At 42.1% G+C, this 26,872-nt stretch overlaps 1 non-coding gene across 1 annotated transcript; it reads right to left on the bottom strand.

The window, feature by feature from the left end:
* Positions 1-18,177: 18,177 nt before the first annotated feature.
* On the bottom strand, positions 18,178-18,259 carry TRNAS-GCU (transfer RNA serine (anticodon GCU)). The gene has a single exon. It is a non-coding gene; the product is annotated as a tRNA-Ser (tRNA).
* Between the last annotated feature and the right edge of the window lie 8,613 nt (positions 18,260-26,872).

The raw sequence follows: 26,872 nt of genomic DNA on the forward strand, positions 1-26,872 counted from the left end.
CACGAGATACATTCCGGCTCGCTGTGCAATTGGATTAATGTAGAAATGTGTATTCTTTTCACGGCCGGAGGGCATCAAATTGTTATTAAATTATTATTATTATTATGGTTATAATGATTATTATCATTATAAATAAAATAACAATAATGATAGTAATAATAATGCCGGAGTCGTTCAGAAGGTAAAGTGCTGGCTTTCCGAGCTTAAGTCTAAGCATTCGATCCCTGCTTAGCACTACGGTTTTCGGAAGTGTACAATACGCCAGCCTTGTGATAGTAGATTTAACGCTATTTGCACATAAAATAATTCATAAGGACCACAATTTTGGCGCCTCGGCGTCTTCAAAACCCGTAAAAGTATTGATGTTGATTGTTACGGGGTTACCCGTGGACCAGCAGAGGTGAAAGAAGGTGCCAGGGTGAATGGGTCTAACTACAATATCAAAATTAATTAAAACTTTAACAAAAGTTATATATTTTTTTGAATTTCAAAAAATCAACAAATAACAGTTACAATTAGCAAATTTGGAACAAGTCAGGGAAAATACAGTACAGTGAATTCCGCAAGTCCTGGGCTTCAAGCCCCTCGCTTTACATTTCCTGAGCTCTCAGCTCAACTTTACAAACGGCACAATTCTTTATGCAAGGGCAGAACTCCCCTAATACATGGAGCACTAGCTCCGAAATTTAGAATATCAAGCCTCCTAGAGGCACTTTTACAACACTTGAAAAAAGAGCTAACGTGCTCTCCGTTTTCCAAGCCTATTCAAAGCGATATCAGAAAATTACAATCACTTACCATCAAGGCACAACTTACAAATTTGAAACAGGGGTATTTAGTACCCAGCCTATTGGGCCATAGCGAAAAAGAACAGGTTAGGTAAATGGCCCGAAACACAAATTCATTGGAGGCGTGTACTTGCACTTCTAAATATAAATTCTTAAAACCTAAGGGGCACTAGGCCGATGAAACAGGGGCTATTCCCAAACTATGGAGGTGACTCGTATAAGAATAAATTAAGACTTTACGGGAAGGAAGAAAACCAGTTACAAAACGTAGTCACCTCAAACCAATATGAAGGGGAGCTCGAGAGGGTACATCACTCTTTATCCCATATTTACAGTTAAAGATCTTATGAAGTTTTTACATTAGCCGGCAGAAATTACATTTTCAGAAAAGTAGATTACATAGTAAAAGTTTTGGACCTCTCCCTCGGGTTAAAATGCAGAGCTAGCAAGAAATAAAGATGTTAATTGGCCATTATCTTGCTGAAGAACTGCTGCCTGATGAAAGAGGCGCCTCCCGCCTCCTGTTTGCACACACACTAAGTTAGATGACGATCAAATGGCCAAGAGACGTAAAAATCCGCAGTTTATAAACACTCGGGGAAAGTTCGAGACCTTTGATGAATAATCAAGACACACCCACAGGGTTTTATTGGTTAACATCAAAAGGAAGAAGCCTGTGATAGGCGGAAAATTAATTACAGAAATTCATGATTGGCTAACTTAAAAACTGGCGGAAAGAAAAGATCAATATTGCCAACCCAAAAATGAATGAACAAAATTTAGTAAAAACAAAATAACTTATGAATACAAAACTTCTTCAAATCAAAATTCTTCCACTTCGCACCAGGATGCATGATCATAGTTTATTAGCAGTGACATCTGTTGAAAAAAGTCCCACCTTCTTGATCAATGGTAAACAAAACACGTAGAATTTCATACAGTACATGAAACTTCAAAATAACAAAATTTCATTAGAATTCTGTAGTGACATCTTCTGAGTAAAGGTTTTAAGTAGGTCGAGTTTCAAGTTCACAGTTTCTCCTGTAGAGGAGTTCTTTTAGGCGCAAGATTTAAATGCGCGGCGTTGGGGTGTACCTCCCGGTACAATGATGATGCTTGTTGTTTTAAGGGGCCTAACATCGAAAGTCATCGGCCCCTGTAAAAGTATTAAGTAGGATGTAAAACCAATAACATCTTATAACCATAAGAAAAACTAACAATAGTAATATTGGGAAATTAACAAAGAGGGCTTAGCTGCTGGCATATTTACGAACAAACTTAGCACTTTCCTAAATCGTTCTTGCACTTTTCTTTTCTTTTCAGCCACTTTTCTCTTGTTTTCTTTTCTACGAGCCTGCCAAAACTCTGTACTATATGTGTAATGTACATTTGTACATCCAAATCCATTCATGGAGAGGCGACAAACCGAATGTTAAATAATCTACATTCACGTCTTTCAGGGAGAGAGAATCCACGGTATTCATTACCCGTGGCTTTGCTCCTCATAAATAACACGTTCGGGATGATGCACAATCTGAGACTGCATTGGAAACCTTGCCATCGATCATACATAAAATCATTTCGGCCTTACTAATAAAACGTTTGTCATCAACAAGAACTGTTATGGGGTATAAGTTCATCTATTTGTTCCCTGAATCTTTGAACTGTAGTCTGTATAAGATTGAAAGATTATTTGGCAAACAAAAAATGGATTGGGCAGTAGTTACCTGATAGAAGAAGAATTCCCCCATAGTACTACTCTACGGTCATTAGTTTCATAGTACATTTGAATTGGGATCACACACACACACACGCGCGCGCGCGCGCGCGCTTTCATCCGAATCACGGTCGTTGTGAACCGTCATTTTGCACTTCGTCTGTTCTGACCCATCACATCCCCATTTTACTATAAAACTCAGTATGTCGATGTTGCTCGAAGTTCGAAGGACGTCGTCTTTGGGCTTGACAGATCCACGATATAGTATGGTCAGTGATTGACTGCACTCGTATTTCAGCTAAAGTTTCTGTGACCTTTAAATTGGATGGATAGCACAATTTTTTAGCCTCCCGAACTTTGTAATAAAGTGGATACAGGTTATACAGGATGAAGCGTAATTCGCGCACTCGGGCGTCGCAGCGCGACTCCTCACATGCCAGCAATAAAAAAATGTCTGTTACAAAATTTCGTCTTCCGAGTATATTCGGCAGAAAAACGACGTTGAAGAGTAGCAATCTGGCAACACTGTAACCACATGTAGGGTAACTACCTCTGTCAGCAGAGCTTAGTCGTACTGTACAGTTGGTGCAGTGGATAGCGTTTCGGGTTAGCATGCAGGAGGTCGAGTGGTCGATCCTGCGTTGAGGCGTATGTTTTTTATTTCGTAAATGTAGTCCAGGTGGTATGGTATCTGGCATCTTAAATCGTCAACAGCGATTGCAGTGGGTGCTCTAGAAACCATTTGCACTTACATACTACGATTCTAGAAATGGACGAACAATCGTTTTCATTGGTCAGCTTTGAAAGGCGCCCTTTCCACGTCGTGGGCGTGAATTTATTCGCACCACTTCATCTACTAGATATGAAACCTGTTTGTTTCAGCTGTCTATTACTTATTAGTCTAACCAGGTATTTGTTGTTTCAGCGTTACAAAATGTTGTAAATGTAGGACACGTGTGATCTCAGAAACGGTGTCTTACTGTATTACAGTAGGTAATGTCAGATGGAAATTAGCAAATAAAAAACGCGCCTCAACCCAGGATCGAACCATCGACCTCCTGCATGCCAACCCAAAACTCTACCCACTGCACCAACTGTACGCCGAGAACGTGCTGACAGCGCTAGTTACGCTACATATGGTTACAGTGTTGCCAGATTGCTACTCTTCAACGTCCGTTTTCTACCGGAGATACTCGCAAGACGAAAATTTGTAAGACATTTTTTTATTGCTGGCATGTGAGGAGTCGCGCTGCGACGCCCGAGTGCGCGAATTACGCTTCACTCTGTATATCACTTGCAATGATTGATTCCAAACAATATCAGGCCTATATTTGTTCGACGAGAGCTTAGCATCAATTAATAACATTAACGCCTCACCGGGATACATTTTGGGAAGAGAAGTTTCCACTGCTGTTTTTGCTTTCTTAAATTTACTCGTCTTTTAACACAACAAAAAGTATTCGTACACTACTAGATTATTCAAACACTTGCAGTCTTAATACTTTGTATGCATGCCTTTAGCTTTGATGACCTGTTCCAGACGTCTTGGCATTGAGTTAACTAAACGCTTGGTGTACTCTTCAGATATGTTGGACCATGCATCTGGGAGTATCTCTTTAAAATGTTCTTTGCTAGTAGGATGGCGTTTTTGCACTTCTTTGCCTAGATGATCCCACAGGTTCTGTATGGGATTGAGATCTGGACTGTGCGGTGGAGTGAGAAGTCTTCTTGGGGCATTGTACAACAGCCATTCACAAGTTATCATGGCACAATGCTTAGGATCATTGTCCTGTTGGAAGTGGAAGACTCCTTCCAGATGAAGCTTGTATGCACTGCTGCTTAAATTATGGCGCAACAAATCTATGTACTTCCTTGCACCCATAATACCATCAATAGATACCAGGTTTCCCACTCCATTCGCAGTCATGCAGCCCCAAACCCTCACACTCGCTCCTCCGTGTTTTACCGTGGGGATTATATGTTGAGGTTCAAGTTCGGTGTTTGGTTTTCGCCATACCTTCCTGCTCCTACCAGTTCTAAACTGTGAAAACTTCGCTTCATCAGAAAAAATAACGGAGTTCCAAAAGTCCATTGTATTTTTACAATACTCTTTCGCGAACTGTAGGCTCTTCTGCCTATTTCTTTCACTTATAAGTGGCTTCTTTCGTGGACATCTACTACGCAGGTTCGCACTGTGCAATACATTCCTTATAGTTTGCACACCCACCGTTTTTGAACCTGGAAGCGAGTTCTGTAGCAATGTATGCAGCACTCCGCAACGGTTCCTTTCGTGCCGAATGCACAATAATGCGTCGCTCCCGTACTGTCAGCACTTTTGGACGACCAGATCTGGGTTTGTTTTCTGTTTATCCTCTGTGCTTGTATTTATTAACTATTGAACTCACCGTAGTATAGCTAATATCCAGCGGTTTTCCAATTCGACGATAACTTTTACCTTGTTTATACAGTAACACTATATTCTCTCGTTGACTCACTTTAAGTTCTCTCTTCTTTCGCCCCATACTAAATAACCTTGCGGCAACGACAGCACAGTGATGACTGAAGAGATAACAACCCATCCTGCAGGCACAGCAGCATAAACCTGTGCGACAACTGGTTTAACCAATCACAAAGGCAGTACGTCCGCACTCTCAGAATACTTTCTTGGCGGTACGATCTGCCGTCTGAATACAGTATCGTGCCGATCATGTTACATTTTTAAACGATCGGTATGTTCAGCGTGTATATCTGATGTCTGTCGTTATGCCGTTTATAAATCTTTCTTCAGCTCGTATGCCGTCATGATGTTCCATAACATTCCATAGGTGTCCGAATACTATCTGTGGCCACTGTATGTGACTTTTGCCAATTCTCCTGAAGTGTCACTTCGAAGAAGAGGTTTCAGTTCATTGACTTGAACCTTCATCTTAAAAGTCTTGTGGGATCTACCTTTATCTCGTGGCATATTTGAACCAAGCAGAGCTTGAAAACCGACGTCAGCGAACGTAATGTTGCATTTAAGCCATGTTGCGTTGACTCTTAAAAATTGGTCTCTATGCCTGTGTGCTTTCCCCATTTCTTTCCAATTTGAGAAATACAACTAGCTATCGTTGCTTCCAAAATGCTCAAGGGAGTCGCGAAGAAGTTCAAATACTCCAAGTCTGCCCAAAACAAACGCTTTTATCGTGTCCGATCGAGTTGCTTGCGAATGCTGAACCCACTCGTCAACGATCGACCGGCAAGAAATATGAAGCATGATTCTGATCATTCTAGATCTGTTTGTACACTTTACTTGATTATTGTTCCAGCTTCAAACGGGCTGCCTCAGGAATGCTGAAGAACTTTAAACTTACGTGAAGCGGGAAAATTAGTTATCGTGTTTACGAAAGCAAATCCACCACTTTATCTTGCCTCATTGTGTAAGAATGTAGCCAATATACCAGGCAATGCGTACCGCTGCACTGTTGCTGCATATTGTTTCGACATACACACCTAACTGACGAGAGCTCGTCCAATTTGACAAATACAAATGCAGATAGTAATAAAGTTGGGATATATCCGGCGTTGCGGTGCTCAAGTTACTAGCTGAACAGTATCCGCGGGACAATAATTCAACGACATTTCGCTTCGGTTTTAAGTTATCAATAAATCCTCAAATTGCTAACGTTCCGCTATATTGCTGGAATTTCGTGCTGTCTCTCGCATTGAAATCGCCCATTAGCACTATCCTGTTCTCCAGCTATAAACAATCGTACCTCCACCACACGCTCACATATACTTCCAAATTGATATTCACGACAGTGACGACACCATCATAACTTTTTTTTAAATTCTATTTGTTCGGGGCGTCGACCTAGAAAGATCTTTTGCCCCTACTTGCACCGTATGTTATGAACTTGCGTGTATTTGGATATTGCGGAAGTGTAAAGTGTTGAATATGAGGAAAGGAACGTTAAGGACGACACAAACACCCAGTACCCAGGCCAGGGATATTAATCATTTACAATTAAAAATCCCCTTACCCGGCCGGGAATCGAACCCAGGGCCGCCGGGTGACAGGTGGACGCGTGGACATCACAACAACTTAATCTATAGCAGATTTTAAACAATGTACTTACAGTTTCATCCGGTGACGCTTCGTGATAGTACCGTCATGGTTTTCACAATAATATACTGGCACTATTTCTTTTTTTACTTAAAAAGCCTAATCTAAACTAATCAGCAAAATCTTACTGGTATTTCACCGTCGTTGAAGTTTTATAGTTTCACTCGCATACTGAGTGTACGTGCATTAACGACAAACGAGGGAAAATATTTGACATGACGTATAACACACGTGAAATTCATGAAGAATGCCACAGAACTCGCGAAACTTTCACCTATAATCCAAGAGGAACACTACAAAAATTCACTATATACCACCATCACAGACAACCATTCGCGCTTAACTCTGTGCTCATGCTGGACAACCTAAATATTTCCTGCGGCTATCGAAACACGTAATCTACACGTGCCATCAATGAATTACTCGAAAAAACTGTACACATGCCGAAACTCAAGACCAAAATATATTCTCCTATATCACAATTCATTTCATATACTGGCTCCATTTTTATTAGCTAGACGATGTGCAAGTGGCTATACTGTAAAGATTTTGATATTTTTCTTGCAGTCTCTACTGTGTGGCGCTGAAGACTTGGAGTGTCAAGTATTAAAACTAACACCCCTTACCTAAGCTAGCTGGCCTGTCGCCGTAAATTACTGTCGGGGGAGGAGGCACAGCTCCGCCTCGAGGAAGCTTCAAGAACATGCGTCACCCAAGCGAACTTCAATTTCGCGCCGGCAAGGAAACCCAGCTCGCTGGAGAAGCTGAACTGGGGTAGTGGGAGCGGATTGTCGAGACAGCTGTACTTGGCTTGGATGTTCGCAATTTTTTAAACATTATAGAAAACGTTCTAAGGAATAATTAGAAAATGTTAATACAAAGTTCTTTACTCCAGCAGCGCTGGGGTAGATGGGGTTCAGTGCACGCTACTGCAATCCTTGCTGTTGACGCTGACTACGATGTCACTCAGTGCTTCATTAAACTTGCCAACTTCATCCTCATCTGCACGTTCACAAGTGAATAGACTGAGGCAATTCTCGTCCTAATTCCTCCAACTGCTAAATCTACCCACATCATTCGCCCATTTGAGAGCCAATCAGTACTATTCCTGATGAACAGTCCTAACCCACACTCCACTCTTGCCTTTTCAATACCTGTTAACAACACCATTTCATCTCCTATCTCATTCTTGTTATCTCTCCTTATCCAAATACCATTAACTCCTAACTCAGACAGTTCATCTTTCTTTCTTCCATAAGACCCGTTGATACCGATAGCTTCCCATCACATTTCGTTCGCCAAGTTGTTTCCAAGGAGTCCCTCGCCTGTCAAATGGAAATGGAACTCCGTTCCTTCCATAAGTGCGGGGCTTGCTTAAAACGTTATGAGCGCACCCGGTAAAAATTCTGGGAAACAGAATGCTACTTTGCTTACACTCTCTCCTCTGATGGATCAGGGACCACTGGTTGATTGTACAGTCCTAGACGTCTGAGCACAATGAGGGTCATGACTCAGAATATGTCCGAGATGCCTACTCCTATTCGATTGCAAATGGTATCCCGATACTCAGTACCACTTAATAGGCCACTCAGCAATTGCCTAAGGTTTACGGACTAGGGTGTGACTACAGTAACCCATACCACGAACCATGAAATAGTTTATTATTATTATTATTATTATTATTATTATTATTATTATTATTATTATTATTATTATTATTATTATTATTATTATTTTCATCATCATCATCATCTGTTTACCCTCCAGGTTCGGCTTTTCCCTCGGACTCAGCGAGGGATCCCACCTCTACCGCCTCAAGAGCAGTGTCCTGGAGCTTCAGACTCTCGGTCGGGGGATACAACTGGGGAGTATGACCAGTACTTCGCCCAGGCGGCCTCACCTGTTATGGTGAACATGGGCCTTGCAGAGGGATGGGAAGATTGGAACGGATAGGCAAGGATGAGGGAAGGAAGCGGCCGTGGCCTTAAGTTAGGTACCATCCCGGCATTCGCCTGGAGGTGAAGTGGGAAACCACGGAAAACCACTTCGAGGATGGCTGAGGTGGGAATCGAACCCACCTCTACTCAGTTGACCTCCCGAGGCTGAGTGGACCCCGTTCCAGCCCTCGTACCACTTTTCAAATTTCGTGGCAGAGCCGGGAATCGAACCCGGACCTCCGGGGGTGGCAGCTAATCACGCTAACCACTACACCACAGAGGCGGCTATTATTATTATTTTACGCAATGCAATTTTTATAGGAATATAAGAAAATATTTGGTTAAATAAAATCTTGTAACTTATCTGTCGTAGTTAGAAAGTGAAATAGAACGTTTTGTCCCTAGTTTTGGTGAAAAGTAGCTAACAGCTCTACCATGCGCTACAACCAGACCATACCCGTCAGCGTCGAAGTATGCTGAAAGGCAAGAGTAGAAAAATAATAATTAACCTACTGCTATGCTTGGAATTTTAATGTTTTGTTACATACCGTTGTATGTGATTATTACAGTGAAATATCAACTGATTTTCCACTTCGAAAACAACGTTGTCTTTGCTAACCAAAAGGTGTTCTACCTAATAAATCATGTGGCGTCAACACAGGTAGTCGTATACAAGGACCTCAGCCAAATCCTAAAATTTTGTAATGTACCTGCGTAGCATTGGCAGTCCTGAGATGGTCCTCCGTTGTTTCCCGTTTTCAGATCAGAAAAATGCCTAGCCCTTTCCTTGCCGGTACCAGCTCTTTTCCTTTTGAGGATAACCAAACATCTACTTGGGTTAGTGAGACGTTGAACAAGTAGAATAATAAGTCGGAGTAGTTTCAACGACCACACAAATAACATGTATAAGCAAACAAGTCTGTTCTTATTTTTTATGAAAATAGTTATAACAGTCCGTCTCTGTGGTGTAGTGGTTAGCGTGATTAGCTTCCACCCCCAGAGGCCCGGGTTCGATTACTGGCTCTGCCACGGAATTTGAAAAGTGGTACGAGGGCTGGAACGGGCTCCACTCAGCTTCGGGAGGTCAACTGAATAGAGGAGGGTTCGACTACCACCTCAGCCATCCTCGAAGTGGTTTTCCGTGGTTCCCCCACTTTACTTCCAGTAAAATGCAGGGATGGAACCTAACACGGCCGCTTCCTTCCCTCTTCCTTGTCTATTTCTTCCAATCTCCCCATCCCCCCATAAGGACCCTGTTCAGCGTAGCAGGTGAGGCCGCCTGGACGAGGTACTGGTCTTCCTCCCCAGTTGTACCACCTGATCGATAGTCTGCAATGGAAGAGGAGTTTCGTTTACGGCTTTGTACATAGTGACTTATGTGACTTTTGGCAATTCTTTTGGAGTGGCACTTCCAAGAAGAGGTTTCAGTTTACTGACTTCATTCAACTTCATCTTAAAAGTCTTGTGGGGTCTGTATTTACCCCATGCCATAATTGAACCAAGCAGAGACGTGTTCCTACAAAGGGCTAAAGCGTTGCGGAATTCTCACTCCGTAAAGGTCACGTTATTGTCCACTGTAGCTTGAGTGGCAAAACTAAGATGATGACGTTCTGCCTCCCGCTTCAGAGGTAAGAAATCACGATAGTAATTCCTGAAACCGGATACATCTGCAAACTGGTTTGCAAGACGGTTAGCAACAGAGGGTGCATCTGTTACGATGCGGCCTGCAATTGAAATTCCCGGTACTGATGATGATAGTTGTGCTCCGGAAATACGTCGAAGTTTAGTCCACACTTGAGATGACGGTTTATGTGACGTCATAGACGACACGTGCCTTTCACAAGAAATTTTATTACTCTGTCGAATAAAAACTCGCGCCTTAGCTCGGAGTTTTTTAAATGTTACCAAGTTGGCCAGTTGCCTACGATGCCTTTCATGAGCGCCTCATCGTTCTCTTATAGCTGCTGCAAATTCTTCGTTCCACCAAGGAACGAGTTTTCGTAGAGGAGTTCCTAAAAAAAATGGAATAGGCTCCTCAGCAGCAGCAGCAGCAGCAGCAGCAGCAGCAGCAGCAGCAGCAGCAGCAGCAGCAGCAAGAGTAACTTGTGTTATAGAAGTTATATCGTCATCTACGCTCCGGCTGTTCGCGTCATTAAAGGCAGCTAATGATGTAAACCTTGGCCAATCAGTAGGTTTTAGAATCCATCGGGGAGGAACCTCGACGGATTTCAGTTTCAACAAAGTAAGAATAATAGAGAAATGGTTACTGCCACAGAGATCATCATGTGTATTCCATTGAATCAGGGGAACGAGCGCTCGGCTGCGGAGACTAGCACCAATGCGCGAATAAGTGCCGTACGCCGCGATGAAATGCGTTGCTTTTTCTGCATTCAAAATGCATAAATCCAGCTCTCGTATTAATCTCTCCAACTCCCTTCCTCTGGGGCAAGGAATTGTAGAGCCCCATAAAGGATATTGGGCGTTAAAAATGACCCAATAAGAGGAATGAAGGTGGGAGCTGATCTATAAGATCAATTACGTCATTGACGTGAAGTGGCTCACCTGGTGAAAAGTACACATTACACACTGTTGCTATGACAGGCAGCAGTACTCGTACCGCAACTGCTTCCAGTGGGGTTGTTAGGGGAACCTCTTCACTGTAGGAGTCAGAGCGAACAAAAATACCAACTTCACCGGAAGCCCGGTGTGCATAATGTTGTTCTGTCGAGTATAGTCGAAAATTTTTCAAGACATGACCTGGTCTGAGATTTCTTTCTTGAATACAGACTATACTCGCCGCGAACTGAGTAATTAACTGGCGCAGCTCAGTGAGATGCCTGTCATAACCGATACAATTCTACTTTAACAGTGCCACAGTGTGGAATTCTGAGCTTTAGGTTAGAAGCAGCGAGATGCTACTTAAACTACACTCACATCCCCACCCGAAGATTGAGACAAATGCTCCATGTGCGTCACCTGGTCTTTCTACGAGGGGAGCGCGCAGGTTTCCCAAGAGGAAAATCTGCTGGCGCAGACTCAGACCCTCCGGGTGGAGGGTGTGAGACCCCATTCGTAGGAGAGGTGGAAGAACGCCTTATAAGGGCGTTCTTCTTTCCCGCCGTCCCGTCGATTCTTGTTTACACGGGCTGGGAAGTAAATTCTCAGCCCTGGTCAACAATGCCGCCTCCACCGGCTTAGGCGCGGCTTTCGCCGACCTCTTGAGGAAAGGAGACGTTGTCTTCTTCCCCTGCTGTGCCGGTGTAGGTTTTTTAGACGGCCCAGACTCTTTTGTGGTCGAAGGCTGGGGTGAATCCGCCTTCGAGCTTTTTCACTTTGCGGCGTTGCTCACCGGAGCAACTGCCGCCTTGGGCTTAGCCATCTTCTGGAAAGGTGTTGCAGTTGTGAAAGACGAGCCTTGGGGACACTGTGCTATCATGCTGAAGTATAGTGTCTTGGCCGGGGCATTCAGAGAATTTAAGTTACGGCTCCCTTCCTGGTAGGAAAGACCATCCAGGGCCTTGATCTTCTGGATCTTCTCACTCAGGTATACCGGACAGTTCCGATCTCGAGGAGAATGAAGACCAGGGCAGTTAGCGCACCTGTATGGAGTTGTGCACTCTTCCGCGCCATGAGCTTCTCTTCCACAGGTACTACACATAGATGTATTCATATAACGAGATACCATGTGTCCGAATCTCTGGCATTGATAGCACCGCATAGGAGGTGGGATGTACGGCCTCACATCGCAACGATATGTTGTTACTTTGATTTTCTCTGGCAACCCTGTCAATTTGAAGGAGACTATGAACGCACCCATGGCAATGTCTTCACCGTTGATTTGGTGCGTGATGCGCCGGACGTGTGTCACGCCAGAGTGCTTCATGTCTTCCATCAATTCATCGTCAGTGTTCAGAATGAGATCGCGGTGGAAGATAACTCCACGAACCAGATTCAAGGTTTTGTGCTCTTCCACATTGACGGGGATTTCGCCAAATAGGTCGCACGTAAGCAACTGATCTGCTTGGAGCGCAGTGCTCGTCTTAGGACGCAAACCGCCATTGCACATTTTCTTAAGATCCTCAAGTTCACCGTATACACCTTCGATGTGTTGACTGAAAAGGATTGATTTAACCAGCTTGAAACCTTGCCCATCAGTTCTGGTAGCAACCAGGAACCTAGGGAAGCTGAAACGCAAACTAATGCGCATCGCTTGTTCCCAGGGTGTTGCACCCCGTAGGGAATCAAATGTTAAAGACTTGGGTAGCGAACCACCCTTGTCTGAATGAAATCCGATGGGTAGTATTTTTATGACGAGAAATGTTATGTATTTAATTTAACTGCAAAGACGCACCAAGACTGGATAGACTTGATGGATAGATTGTCGCTAGACGACAGCGATTTACTCTGTGTCATGACAGTCCGATAAGAAATGCTGTATATAGGAGGATGGGGACACGCCGTCATGTTTTATAAAGTACGTTTCTTGCACTGAGGAGCATTACTGTGGAAATAAAGATGGCTGACGGTATGGGCAGACTTTGTGATCTAGGCAACGCCGTGAATAGAAAGTAGAGTGCACAACTTCTTCGTGGTTTTCATGGTAGTGATGGTAAAATAAACTAAATGGCTGCAATTGGTAGATCTACCAGTTAATTTTTTTTAATTTCGTGTGGCTACTTCTAGCCGAGTCCAGCCCCTGTAAGGCAGACTCTCCGGTGAGGGTGGGCGGCATCTGCCATGTGTAGGTAACTGCATGTTGTTGTGGTGGAGGATAGTGTTATGTGTGGTGTGTGAGTTGCAGGGATGTTGGGGACAGCACATACATCCAGCCCGCGGGTCATTGGAATTAACCAATGAAGGTTAAAATCCCCGACCCGGCCGGAAATCGAGCCCTCTGAACCGAGGGCCAGTAAGCTGACAATTCAACCAACGAGTCGGACAGATCTACCAGTAGAGAACTAATTAAAAACTGCTAAAGGGTATGTAATTTATTTGTACTATATTGTAGACTGTGCTCTATTACATTTAAAAATATGATTAACAATATTGTTGCTTTGTTTACAGTTGCTGTTGCTTTCTCCGTCAACATAATCTAGTCTCCTTAACGCGCATCAATTGGTACATCTACCAGTGGAGCCCTAAGGAAAAGGCGATTAGGAGCTTCTCAAACAAGTGTGGAATGACCAGCAAGGAACGAAGCAGATCTTTTACGAGTTTCTCCATCGCATGTTTCAGAATCAGAAGAGCACCGTATAGTACGAGTCGAAGCACAACGTTTACTAGCTACTCGATCTCGACGAACTATACATGCTGACTTTAATCTTGGCGCATTCCAGTACAATGAAAATTACGACTACAATCTGCATCCAAAATGGATAAGCTGCGTGGGCATTAGGATGCACGGAAGTTCAACAATGAAACACCAGGACTGTGCGGCGCAAATGGTAAAATTAGGCTTCCTACAGTGCATCCACCATCTGAACTCTGTTGTCATTGCTTTCGGACAACTCCGCCGATTTTAAGCACTATTTTTTACAAAACATTCGTAAATACAACACGGCGTTTCAAATGACATATTTTGGAGCCGATAAAGTATTCCAAGGCTAATATGTGCCTACTTCCAAAATTCAAGGGCAAATATATCATGGCGTAGGATCAATTCTACCAGTTCCTCGCGCTGAACATACATTTTACAAATCTACTTCATAGGCAATGGAATGCAATTCCAGGCACCAAACGTCATATTACATCAACTTTTCACACATTTTGCACCAAAACAACGCCCTGATAAGGTTTTCCAAAACATGAATTGATAACTTGCCGACGGACAATTATATCATAGAAGCGACAATTCTGAATGAGAAGTCAAAAGGAGAAGATATGCTCATTCGACGTATTCCCAGCATTCCCACGGACATGCCATTTCATTTTAAAAGACTTCAGTTTCCCGTCCGCCTTGCATTCTCAGTGACCATCAACAAGGCATAACGGTTCGAACCCCACTGTCGGCAGCCCTGAAATTGGTTTTCCGTGGTTTCCCATTTTCACACCAGGCAAATGCTGGGGCTGTACCTTAATTAAGGCCACGGCCGCTTCCTTCCCACTCCTAGCCCTTTCCTGTCCCATCGTCGCCGCAAGACCTATCTGTGTCGGTGCGACGTAAAACAACTAGCAAAAAAAAAAAAAAAAAAAACAAGGCATAACGTCAAATGCTAAGTGTGTGGATTTAATCTGGAAAATACATGCTTTTCATGTGGTCAGTTATGTGTTTAATGCTCACGAGTGGGGTAGCCGAAAAATTGAATTGTTTCTGCAGAAGAAGGAAAGACCAAAAATATTATATATTCCAAAGCACTCGAATAAACTTTTTCAAATTTAGTTTAATGCTCAAAATATTTTCCATTTATTTTGTACATATAAATGTGTCTGCTGTCTATATGTAGCCTATGCCTAATTAGAAACAGAAAGAGACATTGCAAAAGTGAGTAAAGTAATAAAAAATAACCGGTATTAATGTCGAATCCATTGTTTTTGTGTTGCTGAGATGAATTGTGACAATCTGGACACCATTTAAATCCACTTTCAGCCCGTATTGGGACTGGGACTGAGATGGGATGAAAAGTAAATAGTCTAAAATGACCGAGATTAGTGTTGAATCCACAGATTTTGGGGTCGCAGGGCTGACTGGTGACAGTCTTAATGTCAGTTTGAAATCGTGTACACCACATCTAGAGCGCGACGGGTAAATGCATACAAATATCGACTTATTATTTTTTGGAAAAGATCAAATACTTGCCGGTCAATTCTGGCTTCCATATGAACAAAGTTTTACTCGAAAATTGAATAATCTCCAAATACTGACTACAAGTTACACAAAAATATTTTAAATGCTCTTGTGATATTAAGAACACTGTATGGAGCAGAAATATGGGGTGTCGAATTAGACAAAAATGAATTAGATGTAATAAGTAATAAATTCTCTAAAATAATAATGGGTCTACCAGAATGCACAGTAAATAGTGGAGCTAGAAGACTATGCAAAGATATCAGCATCCAAGCAGATATACTTAGGAAAGTAGTAAAACATTGGTTATTAAGAAGGGAAGATGGGAGGGAAATATTGAACCTAGCATACCAACATCAGATGAAACACCTAAATGATGATTATTGGGTGACGAAAGTGACTAATATGCTAGACGGAATAGGAAAGGGAGAATACCGGGATAAAGAGGTGCACAATAAAAAGAAGAATTTCATCAAAAAAGTAACGATCAGAGTGAAGGACATGGGGAAACAGATGATTAGGGCAGAATGTGATACTAAAAGAACATTACCACAATTCTGTGAAATTATTCAAAATATGTTAATAAGGAATGAAAGACTCCAAAATAGAGAATTAATAGGTGTGGTGTGGTGCCTAATGGGGATATACAAAAATAAGTGGCTGAGAGAGAAACATAATGAAAATCATTGTTCACTGTGTGGAGAAATAATGGAAAAGGGTCATCTATTGAAAGTATGTAGGAGAACTGATGCACTTGGAATTAAATGTTTTGGTGGTGAATATAAATTAAAAATAGAAAGAGAGAAGGATTTCTATGCAATAGCTAAGTTGTTAAGCAGGGAATGGATCACACCAGGACGAATAGCAATTTTTTCGTATTTTAAGAAGAATGTGACAGAAGGAAATTAAAGGAGAGCACCACTAAGTAAAAGTGCAAATTAATACTCACAACAATTAATAATAAAGGTAGGATACATGTTGTCCTAGTCAATAAAACACTGTTAATGCCCAGGACAAAAGCAAATAGCTTTCATTTTTTTAAACTACAATTTAGAAATTAGGTGGAAATAGTAATAATAATAATAATAATAATAATGCTATTTGCTTTACGTCCCACTAACTACTTTTACGGTCTTCGGAGACGCCGAGGTGCCGGAATTTAATCCCGCAGGAGTTCTTTTACGTGCCAGTATATCTACCGACACGAGGCTGTCGTATTTGAGCTCCTTCAAATACCACCGGACTAAGATAGGATCAGGTAGAAATAGTAATTTGGTGTAAGCGTAATGTTTAAGGTAGTAGTAGGTACATTTACATGTAATAAGAATATTACGCATGTATCAGAATAATGAATTGAAATAAATAATCACTCTCTCCCTAATTCCAGACGATCCGGAACTAGCGGATGGGAGTATTCTATACTCTACATATTCTATAAATCACATAATCTAACACTTTAAATCGAACACACATAAATAATTTTAAAACGACACCATAGATCGTAAAATATCAATCAACACCTCAATAAGGAATTCTACATAAATTCACATCACACATAATTAACAAGTAATACATATCTTGAAGGTAAGCATTCAAAAACTATCCGGGCAACGCCTGGTACTACAACTAGTATTGTATAAATTTCAGCCAATGGCAGTGGCCATTGATGCTAGTGGTACGGAACATGCCCTATGATTATGATATCAGGACATAAAAGTAATGAACACATCACTCTCCAAGAAGTCTTGCGAGGTAAGATTTATTTTTTTTATGTAATTTTTTGCTAGTTGCTTTACGTCACACAGACACAGATAGGCCTTATGGCGACGATGGGACAGGGAAGAGCTAGGAGTGGGAAGGAAGCGGCCGTGGCAAGGTACAGCCCCAGCATTTGCCTGGTGTGAAAATGGGAAACCACGGAAAACCATTTCCAGGGCTGCCGACAGTGGGGTTCGAACCTACTATCTCCCGAATACTGGATACTGGCCGCACTTAAGCGACTGCAGCTATCGAGCTCGGTAGGTAACATTTATATCATTCACCTTTGCTAATAATGTGGTTTATGATGGGGAGTGCATCGTTATGTTTTGCCTATTATCTTTCTTTATTTCCTAATACTTTTACCGTGCAGGGTTGGTTTTTCCCTCGGACTCAGCGAGGAATCCCACCTCTACCGCCCCAAGGGTAGTGTCCTGGAGCGTGAGACTTCGGATCGGGGATACAAATGGGGAGGGGGCCAGTACCTCGCCCAGGCGGCCTCACCTACTATGCTCAACAGGAGCCTTGTGGCGGGATGGGAGGATTGGAAGGTACAGGCAAGGAAGCGGGAAAGAAACGACCGTGGCCTTAAGTTAGGTACCATCCCAGCATTAGCCTGGAGGAGAAGTGGGAAACCATTGAAAACCACTTCGAGGATAGCTGACGTGGTAATCGAACCCCCAGTACTCAGTTGACCTTCCGAGGCTGAGTGGACCCAGTTCCAGTCCTCGTACCACGTTTCAATTTTTGTGGGAGAGCCGGGAATGGAACCTGGGCCACCGGGGGTGGTGGCTAATCACATTAACCACTACACCACCTAATTTTCCTATTATTTAAATCAAAATAAATTCAGCGTGGGATAAAATAAAATATCGTTACAAACGCGAAAGTGTTCCGCGTACTGGCTTTGAAAATGAAATCATTGAAAACGTAAAAACTCACTTTCAGCCCTTGTAAAAAAATAAGTTATTACTATAAATAATGATATTTGTTTTCATTTTATGGATCTTAAACTATTAATTATCACTATTGGTCTGCATTTAGGACTGTCACCTAGGTAGCAGATTCCCTAGCTGGTAACATTTACTCGACGAGGATGGGATTCGAACCCACGCGTGCAGAGCACATTGGATTAGCAGTCCAACGCCTTAACCACTCGGCCACCTCGTCGCTTGACAGTTACTAATTCACAAAGTCTTATATCTCCTGGCGAGGCTTGGTAGCCAATGCTTTAACTAATGACTTAAATCTAGACTCCTATTTCGGTCTGAAGAGGCTAGAGGAAGACAGACATGAATGAAAAACGAGAGAGGAACTGCCAACCAATCTCCGGATTAACGACTGATACAAGTGAATCTTAATATTAAAAAAAAAAAAAAAACATTAGAAAAACAACAAATTTACAACCTGGAATTATTAGGAGGTGTTTATAAATAAGGGTTGAAGTAGAGAGAGAGACTATTACGTAATAACCATAATAATGATAATCAAGCGTGTTTAAAATGTCATTAGCAGTCGACAAGCAATCTTGGTCGAGGAGCCCAATTTGTGTGTCCCATCGCCGAGCGATTGCTAGGAGCGATATTAGATTAGTGTGTCCTTTAATTATATGGGGCGGTAATTACAGAAGAGAGTAGGGCTCGGGGCGGAGTAGCCCTGAGCAGCACGTGTCATCGTAATGATGTCATCAATCAGACCCACGTCTACCGGCCCACTGCTACCAGTGCTGCTCTTCTTTGGAGGTAGAGCAGTGCTCGGAACCTAGGGCAGGGGATGAAGAGCTTACTCAAAGGGTGAAGGCTGGTATCCTACTTATTATCATCACTTGACAATGTCGATAAGTACATTTTACCAGGTGAACTAGCTGGACCATACAATATAGTTTTATGCTCGACGATGCCGAAATATAAATATTATATGCCAGAAAACTGAATCTTAATGAGGCTCTTTATAGTTCAAATTTCATTATGATACAGGTTTTCCACCAATCGGAATTCAGATTTTCATTATGATACAGGTTCTCCACCAATCAGAGTTCAGATTTTCATTATGATACAGGTTCTCCACCAATCAGAGTTCAGATTTTCATTATGATACAGGTTCTCTACAAATCGGAGTTCAGATTTTCATTATGACGATTGTTTGGTACGCCTCTGTGGTGTAGTGGTTAGCGTGATTAGCTGCCACCCCCGGAGGCCCGGGTTCGATTCCCGGCTCTGCCATGAAATTTGAAAAGTGGTTGAGGGCTGGGACGGGGTCCACTCAGCCTCGGGAAGTCAACTGAGTAGAGGTGGGTTCGATTCCCACCTCAGCCATCCTGGAAGTGGTTTTCCGTGGTTTCCCACTTCTCCTCCAGGCGAATGCCGGGATGGTACCTAACTTAAGGCCACGGCCACTTCCTTCCCTCTTCCTTGCCTCTCCCTTCCAATCTTCCCATCCCTCCACAAGGTGAGGCCGCCTGGGCGAGGTACTGGTCATCCTCCCCAGTTGTATCCCCCGATCCAGAGTCTGAATCTGCCCATGAGGCGGTAGAGGTGAGATCCCTCGCTGAGCCCGACGGAAAAACCAACCCTGGAGGGTAAGCAGATTAAGAAGAAGAAAGACACTCGAATTGTAATTATAAAACTCGCTTCGCTCGTTTTATAAACATAATCGTATCTTAATTATTGCCATTACAGGCTTGTTGAACTATTATGCCATTCGCTGTTTATTATTCTTCCCAAAGTTGTCATCTAACAACCACGTTAGTCACCAATATTGTCGCCTTGCCGTGTGACGCTCATTAATTATATTCATTATATTCCTAAATGTACGCCTCTGTGGTGTAGTGGTTAGCATGATTAGCTGCCACCCTCCAAGGCCTAGGCTCGATTCCCGGCTCTGCCACGAAATTTGGAAAGTGATACGAGGTTCCACTCAGCCTCGGGAGGTCAACTGAGTAGAGGTGGGTTCAATTCCCACCTCAACCATCCTGGAAGCGCTTTACCGTGGTTTCCCACTTCCCCTCCAGGTAAATGCCGGGTGTGACCGCTTCCTTTCCCCTTCTTTGTCTATCCCTTCCAATCTTCCCATCCCACCCATAAGGCCCCTGTTAGGCATAGCAGGTGAGGCTGCCTGGACGAGGTACTGGTCATCCTACCCAGTTGTATCCCAGACACAAAGTCTCACGCTCCAGGACGCTTCAGAGTGATCATGCGCATATATTCAGAGGTCGGAAATGGAAAAAAAGCAGGCGAGTCAGCACTCAAAGTTTCGCTGTTAGGGGAAAGAACTAGGGAAGTCAAGCACAAAAGTTGCTTTTTCTCAAGTTGTACAAATTTTGACTATCCTGCTTTTTTCCCCTGACCCTTTTTTGAGAATATAACATAGGACCAGCCATATAGACCGTTATACATGGCATTTTATCGTAGGCCTACAGACCTTTTGCCGATATGATGTACCTTTTAGAGCAGTTAATCTTCAAATGAAGGTAAAAATGCACATCCTTTCGTATGTCGATCTAATTCATTGAAGTCGATTTGTAGCGATCCAGAATGGGTGTGCGTGCCTTTGTAATTAATACTTTACAAATCTATAATGACTCTCAGCAGGGGGGGGGGTCTGCTATTGTAATCAGTGCCTCCCATATTGACTTTAACTGGCAGTATGAATGGGGTCTTTCTCCTGATCCTGTGTACCATTATAATGAATATTTTCCTCCTCGATTTGACTGGCAGAAGGCTAGGGAACATGCAATATTTTTCAAAACTCCTTTACCCGATTGTCTTTAGTAGTAGGCTAGGGTGCTCGCCATTATAAACAAATTTACCCATCTAAAATATGCTTGGCGTTAGGCATAGTGGCCTGCTATTATAATGGAAACTCATCAACTCGGTGTGAGTGGCAGTAAACTGACTGGCATTAGGAAAAGGGGCCTGTCATTATATTGATAACAGCACAACTCAGTTTTGACTGGCTTTAGGGAAGGCGCCTGCCATTATAATAAAAATTCCTCGATTGTTATGTGTCTGGAAGTAGGAAATGGAGCCTCTCATTGCAACGAAATCTCCCCAAATATACTGTGACCGCGCAGCAGGCAATGGGGCCCGCCATTATAATGAAAATTCCCAAATCGATTGCGAATGGCAGTAGGAAAGTGGACCTGCCGTTATCGTCACAACGCAACTCGCTCTTTAAATTAGAAGCAACGTATGTGGACCTTCCTATGCTGTTTCTCGGATAACGCTCAGAGATATGGAATTAAAAAAGATCTTATTCAATGCATATATTGTAATTTACTTAGGTATCCGTATACAATATAGAATGCCGTAGCGAAGCACTGGTACATTTGCTAGTTGTGAATAAAGTATGTTCTTCACCTTTTCTCACACCCTGTGCGAAAGGAGGCTGAAATTGGACTTCCAAAAAATCCGGAGTGTCACTATTCATCTCAGCGATCCCGAAAATAATAGATTCGACACTATTTTCGATTATTTTTACATATCACCCTCTCCCACCCCAACCCCCAGGGTTGATAGTATGTCATAAGTGTACTAGGTTTCATTGAAATCACTCCCGCAGTCCCGAAAAGTATGGATTCAACAATGATATCGGTCGTGTTTTGTTAAAATGATATCTCTCCCCCTTCCCTAGGACTTCTAGGGGTGTCCTGACCCCCGCAGTATTTTTTCCAGATAGTAGATAATATTTGTACCAAGTTTAGATGACAGCTATGCTGGAACATACATACAAACATCCAAAATCTCGGTCATTTGGACATATACTTTTCTTCGCACCTTCTCACCCCCCTGCCGATTGGGGCTCAACTTGGATTTAAACGACATCCGCAGTGTCACTATTAATGTCTGCGACCCCGAACACTATGGATTCGACACTATTTTCGATTAATTTTATATCTCACCCCCTCCAACCCCTATCCCTAGGGGTGCTAAGTTTGTCATAGCCCTACGCTGTTTACTTCGTGATAGTAAGTCATAAGTTTACGAAGTTTGGTTGAAACTCCAGTAGTCCTGTAAATTATGGATTCGACACTATTATTGGTCGCTTTTATTTGTATTTCACCCCTTACCCTCGGGTTTCTAGGGGTGTCTTGTCCCCATAGCATTCTTCACAGATAGTAAGTAATATTTGCATCAAATATAGTTGACATGTTTGCTAGAAAATATACAGTACACATACATTTATAATCTCAGCCAGTCTGGTCATTTTTCACCCTTTCTTACCTCCTATGCCAAAGTGGGCTAAATTTGGACTTTTTTCAATTTTTATATCTCACACTCCTTAGCGGTGCTAGGGTTGTCTTACCCCACGCGGTTAGTCTCCTGATAGAAGACCCTGAATCATATGTGCACCAAATTTGGTAGAAATCGCTCCAGTAGTCCTGAAAACTATGGTTCGAGACTGATATCGGTCGTTTAGTTATATTTATTTTTCACTCCCTCCCCGTGGGGCATTATGGGTGTCCTGCCTCAACAGCATTTTTTGCAGATAATAAGTAACGTATGTATCAAATTTAGTCGACAAGTTTGCTGTAAAATACACACATACGTCCATAATTTCGGTCAATTCGGATACTTTATTTTTCCACCCTTTCTCAGCCCTGTGCCAAAGGGGGCTCACTTTGGACTTAAGAAAAATCCGGAGTGTCACTATTCATCTCAGTGACCCCCAAAACTTTGGATTGGACACTATGTTCGATTATTTTTATATCTCACTCCCCCCTCGCCCCGCACCACAAAGGGGGCTGAACTTGGACTTATAAAAAATCCGGAATGTCACTATTCATCTCAGCGACCCCGCAAACTATGGATTCGACACTATTTTCGATTATTTTAAATATCACACCCCCTCGCCCCCTATCCGAAAGGGGCTGAACATAGACTTTTAAAAAATCCGGAGTGTCACTATTCATCTCAGCGGCCCCAGAAACTGTGTTCGACACTATTTTCGGTTATTTTCATATCTCACCCCCTCGCCCCCCACCCCTAAGGTATAAAAAAATCCGAAGAGTCAGTGTTCATCTCAGCGACCCCGAAAACTATAGATACGACACTATTTTCGATTATTTTTATATCTTACTAACCCCTCGCCCCCACCCTGGTAGGGGCTGACGTTGGACTTTTAAAAATCCGGAATGTCACTATTTATCTCAGCGACCCTGAAAAGTATGGATTCGTTACTATTTTCGATTATTTTCATATGTCAGCCCCTCCCCCCGGCCGTAAGGGTGCCTGTGTTTTATTCCCACGCAGTTTGTCTCCTGATACTATGTCATAAGTGTACCAAGTCTGGTTGAAATCGCTTCAGTGATTTAGAAGATGTAATACATACATACATACATACATACATACATACATACATACATACATACATGCATACATGCATACATACATACATACATACATACATACATACATACATACATACATACATACATACATACATACATACATACATACATACATACATACATACATACATACATACATACATACATACTGCACCCGACAGGGGCATAGGGTAGGGGGCGGGTACCATATATACATGCATACAGACAACATACATACAATGGCATTATATACTGTATATATATGTCTACATACACGGTGTACCAAAACTCGACGGCAAAAATTTAGGAATGGATTCCTCACATAGAGAGAAGAAAAAAGAAGGTTATGGCAACATGGGTCCGGAAACGTATAGTTGCAGATTTATTCAAACTTTGTGACACAAATTCATTTTAGTAATAATTTGTATGTCCTCATGCAATCATCCAATCGTCTCATCACCAGAGGTTCGCCATTAACATCTGGGCAGGCATTGTTGGTGATTCCTTGTTGGGGCCCTACGTTCTTCCGAATAGGCTAACTGGACAGAACTACACGAATTTCTTGCGTACTGCATTGCCTGATTACTTGGAAGACATCCCACTTGCATCCCGTCGACAAATGTTTTTCATGCATGATGGTGCTCCTGCACATTTCAGTCTGCTGCCCGCGGGTATCTGAATATTCATTTTCCTGAGCGCTGGATAGGTAGAGGAGGACCGATTACTTGGTCACCACCACGCTCTCCTGACTTGAACCCCCTGGACTTTTACCTGTGGGGACACGTTAAGCCTCTCGTGTATGCGACTCCTGTTCCTGATGAAGCAACTTTATGTGAGCGAATTGTGACAACCTCTCAGGCAGTACGCACTACACCACACATTTTTGATCGCGTGCTTAACTCCATGCGACGACGAGCGTCATTTTGAACATTTCCTCTGATACATACTCAAAGTGTTTCAGCTGCCGTTACAGACGTACGGTGTAAATGTACAAAAGTGTGAATAAATCTGTAAGTATACGTCTCCGGACCCATGTTGTCATAAACTTTTTCTTCTCTATGTGAGGAATCCATTCCTAATTTTTTGCCGTCGAGATTTGGTACATCCTGTGTATATAATGTAAATAAACGTGAAACTGTATGTGTGTGTGTGTGTGAGAGAGAGAGAGAGAATTGAATTGAATTTATTGATCATGATTTACATGCCACTGAGGCTGAAAAGCCCCTTTATGTAGCGTCTTCTTATAATACAATACAGGCGGGAGTGTGTGTGTGTGTGTTTGTGTGTTTGTCTCGCATGGACTCCAAAATTACTGGACCGATTTCGCTAAAAATTTCAAAATTTGTTATTAATACTCCTGAGACTGTTTAGGAAGTGGTTTGAACGAAATCCGATGGGTAGTTTTTCATGAGTAATTTTATGTAATTAATTTAATTACAAAGCCGCACCAAGATTGTATCGACTTGATGGACGGATTGTCGCTAGGCGACAGCAGCTTACGCTGTATCATGATAGTTCGGTAAGAAATGCTGTACAAAGGAGGACGGGAACACGCCGCCATGTTTTATAAAGTACCTTTCTTGGTAGGAGGTCTATGACCGTGGCTGTTATTTGGAAATAAGAATCCAACATGCCGTGATCGAGATGTATTTTCATGTCATAGGACCAACTTTGATAGGTCTGCTAAGTTTGAAGAATGTAGCTGTGCATTCGATGTGAAGAAATATTTAAGGAACTGTATAAAAAATGTAGAATATCAACAGCGGAATGACACGAGTAATCACTCACTCCTAACGAAGAGCAACTGGGGGCTTGTGGGCGGAGCCCACAGCGGGCAAAGGCGAGTCTATCTATCTATCTATCTATCTATCTATCTATCTATCTATCTATCTATCTATCTATCTATCTATCTATCTATCTATCTATCTATCTATCTATCTATCTATCTATCTATCTATCTATCTATACTGTATATAGATTAATGAAAGTGTTAGTCGCTTAAAACCTGCTAAGTATAGAATGTATTGCGTGTTAGCGTAAACATTCGCCTGCAATTATTGACCATATTCGTCTGCAATATTATTGATCATTTAATGATTTGATTGCATGATTACTCATAGCTGGCTGAACTTAGAAAGCTAGCAATGTCCCAAGATTCACCAGCAGCTTATTCCGAAGAGAATAAAACAACAATGAAGTAAACCAGTGCAGTAGAACGGACGGACGGATATGCCAAAGCTATTTTTAGTAAATTCCTTTAATATATAGATACTACTACTACTACTACTACTACTACTACTACTACTACTATTAATAATTCATGGGGAAACCTCAAATCCCCTTGAATACAAAACGGGAGTAAGACAAGGAGATGGACTCTTACCTTTACTCGCCAACTGCATCCTTGAAGAAGTGATACAAGAATGGCGCAAACAGAAATTGGTCTTCAAAATTCGCCAACCAATCACTTTAGGCAGAGGTAAACTAGCGATAGACTACTTAACCAGAAACATTTCAACAGCCCAAAATCAGATTGAACTTCTGAAAGAAATTGCGGAAAAAGTCGGCCTTCAGTTATCTTTTGAAAAAACAGAATACATGACCTGCAACAAAAATTCACCAAAATTCATGGAAACGAAATATAGCAAAATTAATCGAGTATCACAATCTAAGTTACTTGGTGAAACTGGAAAATGGACTCGAATCAAAATCCAGTGAAATTAGATGCCAAAAGATAGAAACTGCACATCGACTAACCCAAAATATCTATAACAAAAAATGTACCTCCAAGCACACAAAACTCAGCCATTACAATATAGTCATTAAACCAGAATGTCTTTATGGTTCAGAGATGCTAATTTTGAACAGGAAAGCAGACGTTGAAAAAATTGAGAAAAAGTAATGAAAATCATAAGAAAATTCTAGGCCAAAACTCACCAACGGAAAATACCAACTTAGAGGTAGACAGGAAATCAAACAGTACACAAATATTCACAGTGACATTAGAAAACGCAGGCTAAAATTTATGGTCATATCAAAAGAATGCACTCACACAGACTTACCAAACAAATAGTCGAATTCTATGAAAACAGGAGTATAGCTAAAACAGACACAATGGAATGGATTGGCGAAATTAAAACCGATTTGATAAAGGCAGGAATCACGTATTATTTTGTTTACGGAAAACCCCTTAACGTGCGGGTGGTAAAATCATTGAAAAATTAGTTGATTTATTTGTATGAATACATATGTACTAAAAAGTTCTAAAGATGTTAAAAATGTGAAAACTGGTATTTAAAAATAAAGAAACACGCATTTGGTGGGGGAATCAACTTGGTAGGCGGGGGGGGGGATGAAAACGGAGATGAATTTATTTTGCGAGGATACATATATCTCAAAACTGAAGATGTTACAGTCGTGATAATTGGTATTTGGAAGCTCTTTTAAAGAAACGG

Source organism: Anabrus simplex, chromosome 3 (genome assembly GCF_040414725.1).
Source record: "Anabrus simplex isolate iqAnaSimp1 chromosome 3, ASM4041472v1, whole genome shotgun sequence".
NCBI lineage: Eukaryota > Metazoa > Arthropoda > Insecta > Orthoptera > Tettigoniidae > Anabrus > Anabrus simplex.